Raw genomic sequence first — 10,371 nt, 5'->3', positions numbered from 1 at the left:
CCCTTTGATATTGGATTTTCCAGCCTCCAGAACTGTGAGCCAAGTAAAGTTCTGGTCTTCACAAATTACTCAGTCTGTGGTGTTCTATTATAGCATCAGAAAACAGACTAAGACAAATGGATAGAAAAACATGGAGACATGCTCTTCAAATTCCTATCCCATCTGCTCTACAGGACTCCTCAGAACACTAAGTTTGAACGTTAGGTGATGACTTCAGATATCTTGTGAGTTCCTTGAGATGAGAACTAGATGGGAAGCAGCTGTAGTAGTTTGAAGAAAAGAGAAAGGTCCTGCATCATCTGTTCCATCACATGATCCCAAATGTATTTGTCCCAGCAGTGACTCTCACTCAGGTCATTAGCAGGAAGCTCTAAGAGGCACATCGGAGACATGGTTGCTCCTAGGAAGTTGCATGTCGTCACTCTAAACCTAAAATATAGATGAGGATCTTCTTTCTAGCAGAAATAAGGCAAGGCAGTAGAGATCCCAACAAGGTTAAATATTAAATTTCAAAGCTGAGAATGAATCAAAGGCCTGAAATTAAGTCCATTTTAGAGATCTAGGCGGGCAAGTTCCCAGAGTGCAGCTGTCAGGGAATTTAAGATCCAAAATATTTCTTCCTGCCCAAGAATGTTTAAACCTTTTTATTCAATGCAGTAACTATTTCTCGAGTGATTATTGTGAGCCAGAAGTTGAACTATGTGTGGGATAGAGCCATAAACAAAGTCAATATGGTCTCCTTTGCTATGGATTTTACGGTCTATCATGTATGTTACTTGTTTTGTTTTCCCTTTTTAGAATGCAGACTTTATTTTTTAAATTGAGAGGCAGGGTCTTGCTGTGTTGCTCAGGCTGGAGTGCAGTGGCATGATCACAGCTCACTGCAGCCTTGAACTCCTGGCTGAGCTCAAGTGATCCTCCTGCTTCAGCCTTCCAAAGTACTGGGATCACAGGTGTGAGCCACTGCACCCAGCCTAGACTACAGACTTTTTGAGGACAAGACTAATACTGTATTCATATTCTTAATTGCCTCACACTTAGCACAGTGGTTTACACGTAGTTAATACTCAAAAAAGTTTACGGAATTAATGAATGACTTGACTGAATAAATGAAGTCAGTTCTGATCCTAATACAGTGATCCTTTATACATTTTTATGAGCAAAATTAGAGAAAAATAAGAGGCCTACAGGTGTTCCATGTTCAGTTAGAATCAGGACAGAGGGGCTGGGATTACAGAGAGATTTTGGCACCAGGAAGTGTTAATGCGATATATATTTAGCACATGGACTCTAAATATTTCACAGCTGAGACTACAGTAGGATTGCCTGGATTAGAGCCATGACAGAGACTGCCACAGGAAAAAGACAAAGTAAATGTTTGAGACTGAACCTGCTGTTAACTAAAATAAGTGACACAATAAAATTTTGTGTGTAGAAGGTATTTTTAGCCTCCTTTACGTGTATCACACATGTTTAGGTGGTAAACCATCTTATTTCTCTTTTAACTTTCATTTATCCTTCAGGATACAGCTTAGCTACCATCTTCTTTTCTAGGAAACATCCTTTGATCATCTTTCTGACTTGCCCTCATCTGAACTCAATGCCCTATACTGCTTTGAATAGTTCCTTCTAACCCCCAAATTCATGTCTACCGGGAAACTGTGGAGGTGACCTTATTTGGAAATGAGTAGTTTCAGACCGAATCAAGTTAAGCTTAGATCATACTGGATTAGGGTGGGTACTAAATTCAGTATGACTGGTGTCCTTATAAGGAAGGGGAAATTTGGACACATACAGAAGAGAAAGCCATATGAAGATGAAGGTGGAGATCCGAGTGATGCATCTAGAGGCCAATGAATGCCAGAGATTCTCAGCAGCTACCAGAGGCTAGAAGATGGAGGAAGGATGCTTCCCTAGAGATTTCAGGGGGAAGGTGGCCCTGTTGACACCTTGATTTTGAACTTCCAGTCTCCAGAACTATGAGAGCATACATTTCTGCTAGCTGGTTTGTAGTGATGAGGTACAGCAGCCCTAGGAAACCAGTAGAGAACCCTCTTCTCTTACATCCACCTATGCTCAACACCGCCACACCATATTGGATATGTCTTTTTGTGTATATGTCTCCCCTCCCACATTATGACTTCTTGGAGAGAAAAGCATAGCTTACTGATTTCTGTGTCCTCAGCACCTAACACACTATCTGTCAAAATAAATGTTATTAAAATAAACCGATTGAGCCAGGACTGGCAATTCCAAATGTCCAACAAAATTCAAATTTGCCATGCCTGCCAAAATTTCAAATTCCCACTAATCCATGTCAAAGCCATGCCCACTCCCCTAGAATTAGCCTACATATTCCACGGTGAGGAGTAGGAGAGAAGTAACAAAATATGGAAAAGCAAATTTATTACTACTTTGTAAAGCCTTTAGTAGATGAAAAATCTTTCAATCCACATGGATTCTGTAGAGGGCAAAAGTTAGAAATGAAATTCTTTACGGTAAACATACTACTGACCACTCCCCCAAACCATTGTGTGTGAAAAACAAACAAAAAGAAACCTGTAGGGCTTCTCATTTGCCAGGCAGTGAAAATAGAGAGAAACTGAGTTTGCTTAAATACACCAAAAAACTAATTTTGACAGAAATATCACCATATTTTTGCTGAAATACAGCTGACATGTCAGAAGGACTTCTCTGAAGCTTCACCTAGAGATGTTCACAAGTTGACTAGCTGGATTTAGAGCTGCAAAAGAAGTACCCCTATTACAACCTGAGAGGAAAATAATTTCCATGAAGACAGCGTCATGTGTCCTTGTTCAAAACAAAGAAGGAAGAATCATTAAGCACGTCACTATCTCAAGTCCCTCAAGTATCTGACAGGAACATCTGATTGGTTGAGTCAGGCCACATGCCCGTGTTTTTGCCAGAGAGAAGGGACAAGAATTATCTGTCCACCTTTACCTATCATGGTAGGAGGGGAGGACGTATCTCCACCTATTTGCCCCAAGTAAGAAAACTTTTATATATCTAAATGCAGCTTTCTCTATCTTTGCAATTACATATTTATAATAGTTTTTGAAATCATATAATAATGTATATTATTATATATTTGTATTGTATATGTAATACATATAATTATATGTGTATAATGCATGTCTATAAAAAAATCTTTTTATTTAAACAGAGCCTCTCTCTGTTGCCCAGGCTGAAGTGCAATGGTACAATCAAGGCTCACTGCAGCCTTGACCTCTCAGGCCCAAGTGATCCCTGCATCAGCCTCCCAAGCAACTGGGACCACAGGTGTCCTCCATTGTACTTGACTAGTATTTTAAATTTTTTGTAGAGACAGAGTCGTCCTATGATGGCCAGGCTCATCTCAAATCCCTGGACTCCACTGATCCTTCCACAGCAGCATCCCAAAGTGCTGGGATTACAGGCCTGAAAATCTTTAACACAAAAAAAGGTTTATTCTTGGATCATTTAAATGGGTATTCCTGACTCGTTGGAAGTGTTCTTCCAAGCACTAATGTTTTGGGACCCAGGTTCCTTCCATCTTGTGACTCTGCCATTTTTAACTGTTTCCAAGAGGCCTGAACTTATGTTCATTAATCTGGAAGAAGAGGAAAGAAAGCACATGGATAATCACTCCTGGGAGGCTCGTAGGAGGACAGACCCAGAAGTGTATACATCACTTCTGCACACATTCCATGCACTAGGACTCAGACTCATGGCCACTTCTAATTGGAACTGTTCCTTGGAAACCACGTAAGTGTCCAGGAAGAAGAGGAACCCGGTTTGGTGAACAGCCAACATAGTCTCTGTCTTATCTACAATAATGATTGTCCACTACAACATCTCAATATGTTATGAAGTCTTAAATAGAAAGAAGTGAAATATCATGATCAAGCTTTGCAAGAATTAGGTAAATCTATGAAGTCCCAAAAGCAATAATTGAAAGAAAAAAACTGAATTAAAAAAATACAAGATTTATTGAAAAATGTCAGCTTTGATAAAAACAGGGCCTGCAAATATTTGGAATCCCATCAAACATTTAGATGGTGTTTTTCTAACTTTCTTCTGGATGTTTGTTATTAAGAAACTAATGGTTGTTCATGTCCTTTGTAGGGACATGGATGCAGCTGGAAACCATAATTCTCAGCAAACTATCGCAAGGACAAAAACCAAACACCGCAGGTTCTCACTCATAGGTGGGAATTGAACAATGAGAACACCTGGACACAGGAAGGGGAACATCACACACCTGGGCCTGTTGTGGGGTGGGGGGAAGCAGGGGGATAGCATTAGGAGATATACCTAATGTAAATAACGAGTTGATGGGTGCAGCACACCAACATGGCACATGCATACATATGTAACAAACCTGGAGGTTGTGCACATGTACCCTAGAACTTAAAGTATAATAATTTTTAAAAAGCTAAAAAAAAGAAACTCTTGATTAATATATTAGTCATTGCTTAATCAATTTGTTGCTCAGAGTTCATTATTTTACCAAAACAATCTCATTTCCAAAGTTTAAAATTTAAAATAATATAACAGACGACAGCAATTTTGATTGAGATTTAGTTTTAAACTGCAGGCTCCCTTATAAAAAGCTTAATTGGTCAGACAGAGTGGCTTATGCCTGTAATCCCAGCAATTTGGGAGGCTGAGGTGGGCAGATAGCTTGAGCCCAGGATTTCGAGAGCAGCCTGAGCAACATGGCAAAATCCCGTCTCTACAAAAAATACAAAAAAAAAAAAATTAGCTGGGCATGGTAGCAGAGGCCTGTAGTCCCAGTTATTGCAGAAGCTGAAGTAGGAGAATCACCTGAGCCTGGGAAGTCAACACTGCAGTGAGCCCATACCATGCCACTGCACTCCAGCCTGGGCAACACTCATGAGACCCTGTCTCCAGAATTAATTAATTAATTAACTAGTTAATTAATTAAAAAATAAAAAAACTTAGTTGTCAACTTTAGGTTACCAATTTTTGCTATGAGAATGGCTGAAGCTACACAACCATAATTTTGATCAAACCAATTGATAGCGTCCATAGCAAAACTACAAAGACTTGGTGTTTCTTGGAATGATGTGGTATAGCAGGCCTTATGGATCAACTGAAGGAAAGCTAAGTTCACTGTGACATTTGAAACTGTTCTCTTTATGCATCTTGGCACTGCCTACGTTTTTTGTTTTATTGTTGCTGCTGTTTTTAAATCTGTGCTTCTACACTGTCTTTTCCTGCAATTAAGATTAAGGTAGCCAGGCGGGGACTATGTCTAAATTGTTTATCTTTAATATATAAAGGGAAAGATTGTCATCAGCCTGCTGAAAAGATAGCATATATGAACTCAGACAAGATCAGCCTTTGCTAATTCCTAGCTTCTGGTGTAGCTTTTCTTTTTTTCCGTTTTCTTTTCAGCTAATGTATGACCCTAATAAATTACCACTCTAATTGGGTGTTTGCTCAGTCAATTCAAAAACAGAGTTATTTAGGAGGGCAAATGAGTGAATAAGACCTTTTGTTTTTCTTAAGGTATCTCTTAAAACCTACACGTTCATTACAAACCATTATTACAAACCTTCTTCCCTTATTTGATGACATCTGTGGCTAAATGTCTGGGCCTTCCTTTGGTTGTAAATTATTGCATTAAGTACTGCCAGATCAAGTAAGTGGTATGTGCTTTATTAAATATGCTGTTCAGCAAGCAAGGTTGGAAAAATTAGAAAGTATGCCCAAACTATTTTGTTTTGACCTACTCTGTGTGTGTGTGCGTGTGTATTTTTGTTTGTTTTGTGTGTCTTACATAGTAAATTGTCCTAAGATTGCTCAGTAACACAACTTCATGCTCTGGGAAGGTGGGGTAACATGTGCTTCTTCTCTAAAGTTAGTCAGCAGAGAGCATATAACAGAACAAAGACAGGAAAGCAGGAGGTGATGTTAGCATAAAAAGAGACTGCCTTTTATGTCTTCCTGGATTCCACAGAGAAGAATCGCAGCCTCATTACTGAGCAATGAATGTTTCCAGTTAGTTTGGGTGTGGAAGCAGATGAGAAGGGGAAAGGGGAAAGCCAGCAGCAGGCTTGGATGGCTAACTAATCTATTACAGTCTGGGGAGATGCTTAAATGAGTGAAGCAATTAAAATCAACACACCTGGAACACCAGGGGAAAAAACTAGAGAAGAGTGATTAATGAAAATCCAAACACATTAACAGTTGTAGTATCTACATGAAGTCTGCGAAGTTGGTGGTTCAGCCAGACATGAAGGTGTCTTACTCCCTTACTGAAAAACAAGTAAACATACCCTACAACACACACAAATGATTTGTGTACAGATGCTGACATGGCTTCCAGTTTACCCATCCCACATACACAAATAGCTTATGCACTTTTATGGGCAGTATATGTTTATACCAAAAAGAAAGAACGCATAGAGAATGACTGTTTTGCTTCAGGGTTTGGTGAACGTTGATGGAACTTAGTGAAATAGAACATTTATGACCATGAGAAATGGCCCTCTGGAGAGTCATTTCCCTGCCCCCGGCTGGAGGTAAAAGGCTGCAGTGACAGCGCCGGGTAAGAGAGGGACAGAACAATAGGTTCTGTGGTTTGAGAAGCAGAGGTTGCCCTCACTGGGTGGGTGGTAAGAGCATCAGTCCTGAGCAGCACATAACTCAGAGAGAAGTGATAGATTCGTGTGGAATGTGCACATAACAAAGGGCGTAAAGCAAGAGCAAATTATAAGTGCACTTGAATCACCCAGTGTGCTGAGGATTTTTCCTGCCAACAAGATTCCACTATTGAAAAGCCACACGCCTGGTGGATTTCCTGATCAAATCCAGAACACTAAGTAACACGAACTAACAAAATGATATAACCCAAACCAGACTCCACCAGGTGATTGGCTGACTGAATCAATCAGAAAACGAGGAGTTTTTTCACCCTTTTAATTAAAATAATTAATTTTGTTGTTTGAATTGAAAAGAATTTTAATACAGTTAAATCGTTCTGCCAATTTATTCCAGCTCTTTCACTGCCAAAACTGGGGGCAGGGGCTGCTTCAGTTTTTCTGCCTTCTCTTTGTGATGACCAAGGTATAAAGGTATCTGTTGCACTGAACTTGTAACTTCACATTATTCTTATATTTCTTGATCCTGAGTTATTTGGCATCCTTTTGTTGACTGTGAGCAGAAAGTCCTAGATCTTCTCAATTTTGAGAGGCATGGCGACAAGACAGGGCCTGCACCAGCAGTGCCAGGGAAACACCTTTTTCCCCCTTTCATAAGAGTGTTTAAAAAACATCAACATTCTCCTTTGTTCTGTATTTCATTTCAAAGTCACAAAGCAAGAAAATGGACTCTGACTAATGTTAATTCTACTCTTTTTTGCTGCCTACATTGGCGATGTTCTTATATTTATTTCATTTTCCATTCACCTGACAAGTCCCTGGCAGTCTCTGTGGACGGTTTTGGAGTCAGCTGCCTGGTTACTATATCTCAGACTCACACACAGGTAACAGCCTGAGAAAAGCTTTGCACTGATGAGTGAAAGGCCCACTTTTGACCCTCATATCCCAGCATCGTGACAGCAGGGCGCCCCTCGGAGCCCCGGTGACCCGACAGGGATGTTCAACCACCACAACAGAACTTGCCAGGACCTCCTTGGCTCTGAGGATTCATGATTGGCTTTGACACTGGGTGGAGGATGATCAAAAGCCCTTCAAAAATCAGTCTCCTAGGGAAGCTCCATTGTCTTACATCTTTTCTAGCCCAGTGTTTTCTGAACTGCCCCCTACCAAGATAGTGACTGTCAACACTGTGTTGCTCCTAGCTCCTCATACTTTAAATGGTGGTGGAGGAGAAGCTGAATCTAAGTTCTTCACACACACACATAGATATATATGCATTTTAATTAAAATATTTTTATTCTATATAATAGTGAATCCTAAATCTATTAATCATTGGATTCCTTTGATCACATATGGTGGTTTTTCAAAAAATATCAGTTCCTAGGATCCCAATCCTAGCATCTCAATCTAAGACCCCAGCCTGAACCCCGGGGCCTGGGATCAAACTCAGCAATGTGGAATTTTAGTGCCCCCCAGATGATTCTAATGATCACCAATATTTACGAACCTGAGACTTAATTTAGTTATTTTATTTTTTTTTATTTGGAGACAGAGTCTCACTCTGTTGCCCAGGCTAGACTGCAGTGGAACGATCTTGGCTCACTGCAACCTCCACCTCCCAGGTTCAAGCAATTCTTCTGCCTCAGCCTCCCAAGTAGCTGGAATTACAGGCGCCCGCCACCACACCCGGCTAATTTTTGTATTATTAGTAGATACAGGGTTTCATCATGTTGGCCAGGATGGTATTGAACTCCTGACCTCTGATAATCCATCTGCCTAGGCCTCCCAAAGTGCTAGGATTACAGGCATGAGTCACCATGCCCAGCAGTTTAGTTATTTATTAACCAAATATTTTAAAATGTATCTTTGGAAATTCCATTTGGAACATATTGCTTGCACTTCACTCCTGATTCCAATACTTTACCACGTCACACGATCTCCTTCCCCTTTCTTCAAATACATGGTTTACAGTTGCGGCAAATAGAGCCCTGAGAAAGGATTCCTTTAGTTCCTTTTTTACTAAACTTGTGGGATAACACAACTCTTTAAATCAAAAAGAAATTCATAATTCTACTTTTTTACCACACCCCAGATCATCTCCCATTATCTCAAGGAATGTTGTACAATTTTTGAAATGAAATTCCTCTGAGTTCCTTAAATTTCTAACATTTGAAAAACACTGCTTTAGATTCAAGGAAAGAATTCAAGGCTTCTCCTCCCCTGTCTCCTCTACCCACCCTCCTACCCTCGCCCTATCTCAGGGCCACTCCTGTGGAGAACTGTATTCTTTTCCATCGAGGTCCAGTCGAGAAAATGGACACCACACTAGGTATTTTAACAGAGGGAATTTGATATGGGAAATTTATTACAGAGGTTGAAAGGCTAAAAAGCAAAAAGAGACACTAAGATAACAGAGATAGAAGGAAGCAAGTACCACTCTTTGGGAAGAGGTTGGAGTTTCCAGAACTATAAGTTGGATGAGAACCTCATAGAGCAGGGACCCATGTCTTGAGGTGGGGCCACTGCCAAGTCATTCCTGATACATCAGGAGCTTGTAGGACAGGTGTCCTGGATCTGGGGCTCTGACCTCCGAGGGAGGCGCTAGCTGGAGGCCACTGCTCTTCAGACAGATTGCAGTGAGGTTCTAAGAGCGAGGAAACAAACTGAAGACAGAAGATGACTACTGCTGCCCAGAGAAAGGCCACTGATAGGGTGACACCTAGAAACAGCAAGCAAACAGGAAGAAGGAAAATCCCTGTCCTGCCTGCAGCCCAGAGTCCCCATAGGGCATCCTAAGAGGAAGTTCACCGACCAGAGCAAAATACACTTTTCAGAGTCTTGGCCCTTGCATCACAGAGCAGAGTGTACAGGGCAGGCTATGTCACTGAGATTAATCCAGCACAGGATCAGACAATCTCTTGGGTCAGAAGAGCAGCAGAACTTGCCATTGGCAGACACAACAAGGTTAAAAGCTTCTATTTACATGACTGTGTTTTTTTGGAAGGTCAAATACATTTGGGAAAACTATCTTTATAATTTGGAGTATCACAAAGCCTGTCGGCATATTAAAGGATCAGAGAAGTCTTGCAGTAAAGGAAACTGCTTTATTTTGTTTAATTATTTCTAAAATTTATTCAGTGTGAATCCCTTCCCCCCTCACACACACATATAATATTCCTCAGAACATGCAAACTGTTCTAAATGCTGCTCTAAAAAAAGTTACTAAAGTCCAAACTGCTTTTGTTGGTTTGCTTCTAAAGCTAGGAAAAAGAGAAAGAATATGTATATTAAGTGAAATTGAATAATTGGGAAGAAAAACAGAATATCTGCAAAGTATTAAATCCAATTATATTTTTTCATGCTTTCTGATATCTGTAAAGGGGAGATCCTCCTCTGCCCTTTACCACACCATTAGAGAAAAAAATTCCTCATGTAATCCTCAGATAAATCATGAACCACAAGCTATAACAAAGACCACCAGCTTCAACCAAATCTAAGAGAACAAGGTAGTGTTACATGAATCTGTACAAATAAATCATCACACAGCACTCCAAGATGCCCAGCTGCCTTAAACATATAGGGTAGATTGAAAATTTTACTGCAGGGCAAAGAGTGGCTGTATTTCTACTCAAGAAGGTAAAAAGAAACTCTACTCTCTCCCTTTCTATACCTTTTAGGACTATGGCTACTTTCCACTCCCTCCATGCTTGCCTCAGGCAGGAGGAGGCACCTGACAGAACCG

At 40.4% G+C, this 10,371-nt stretch overlaps 1 pseudogene; it reads right to left on the bottom strand.

Annotated features, from left to right (window-relative positions):
* Positions 1-7,017: 7,017 nt before the first annotated feature.
* LOC117086138 lies at positions 7,018-7,225 on the bottom strand (annotated as a pseudogene).
* Between the last annotated feature and the right edge of the window lie 3,146 nt (positions 7,226-10,371).

The sequence above is a fragment of the Trachypithecus francoisi genome, unplaced genomic scaffold, assembly GCF_009764315.1.
Source record: "Trachypithecus francoisi isolate TF-2019V2 unplaced genomic scaffold, Tfra_2.0 Lachesis_group1, whole genome shotgun sequence".
Classification (NCBI taxonomy): Eukaryota; Metazoa; Chordata; class Mammalia; order Primates; family Cercopithecidae; genus Trachypithecus; species Trachypithecus francoisi.
This window is presented reverse-complemented; position numbering and strand designations above follow the sequence as displayed.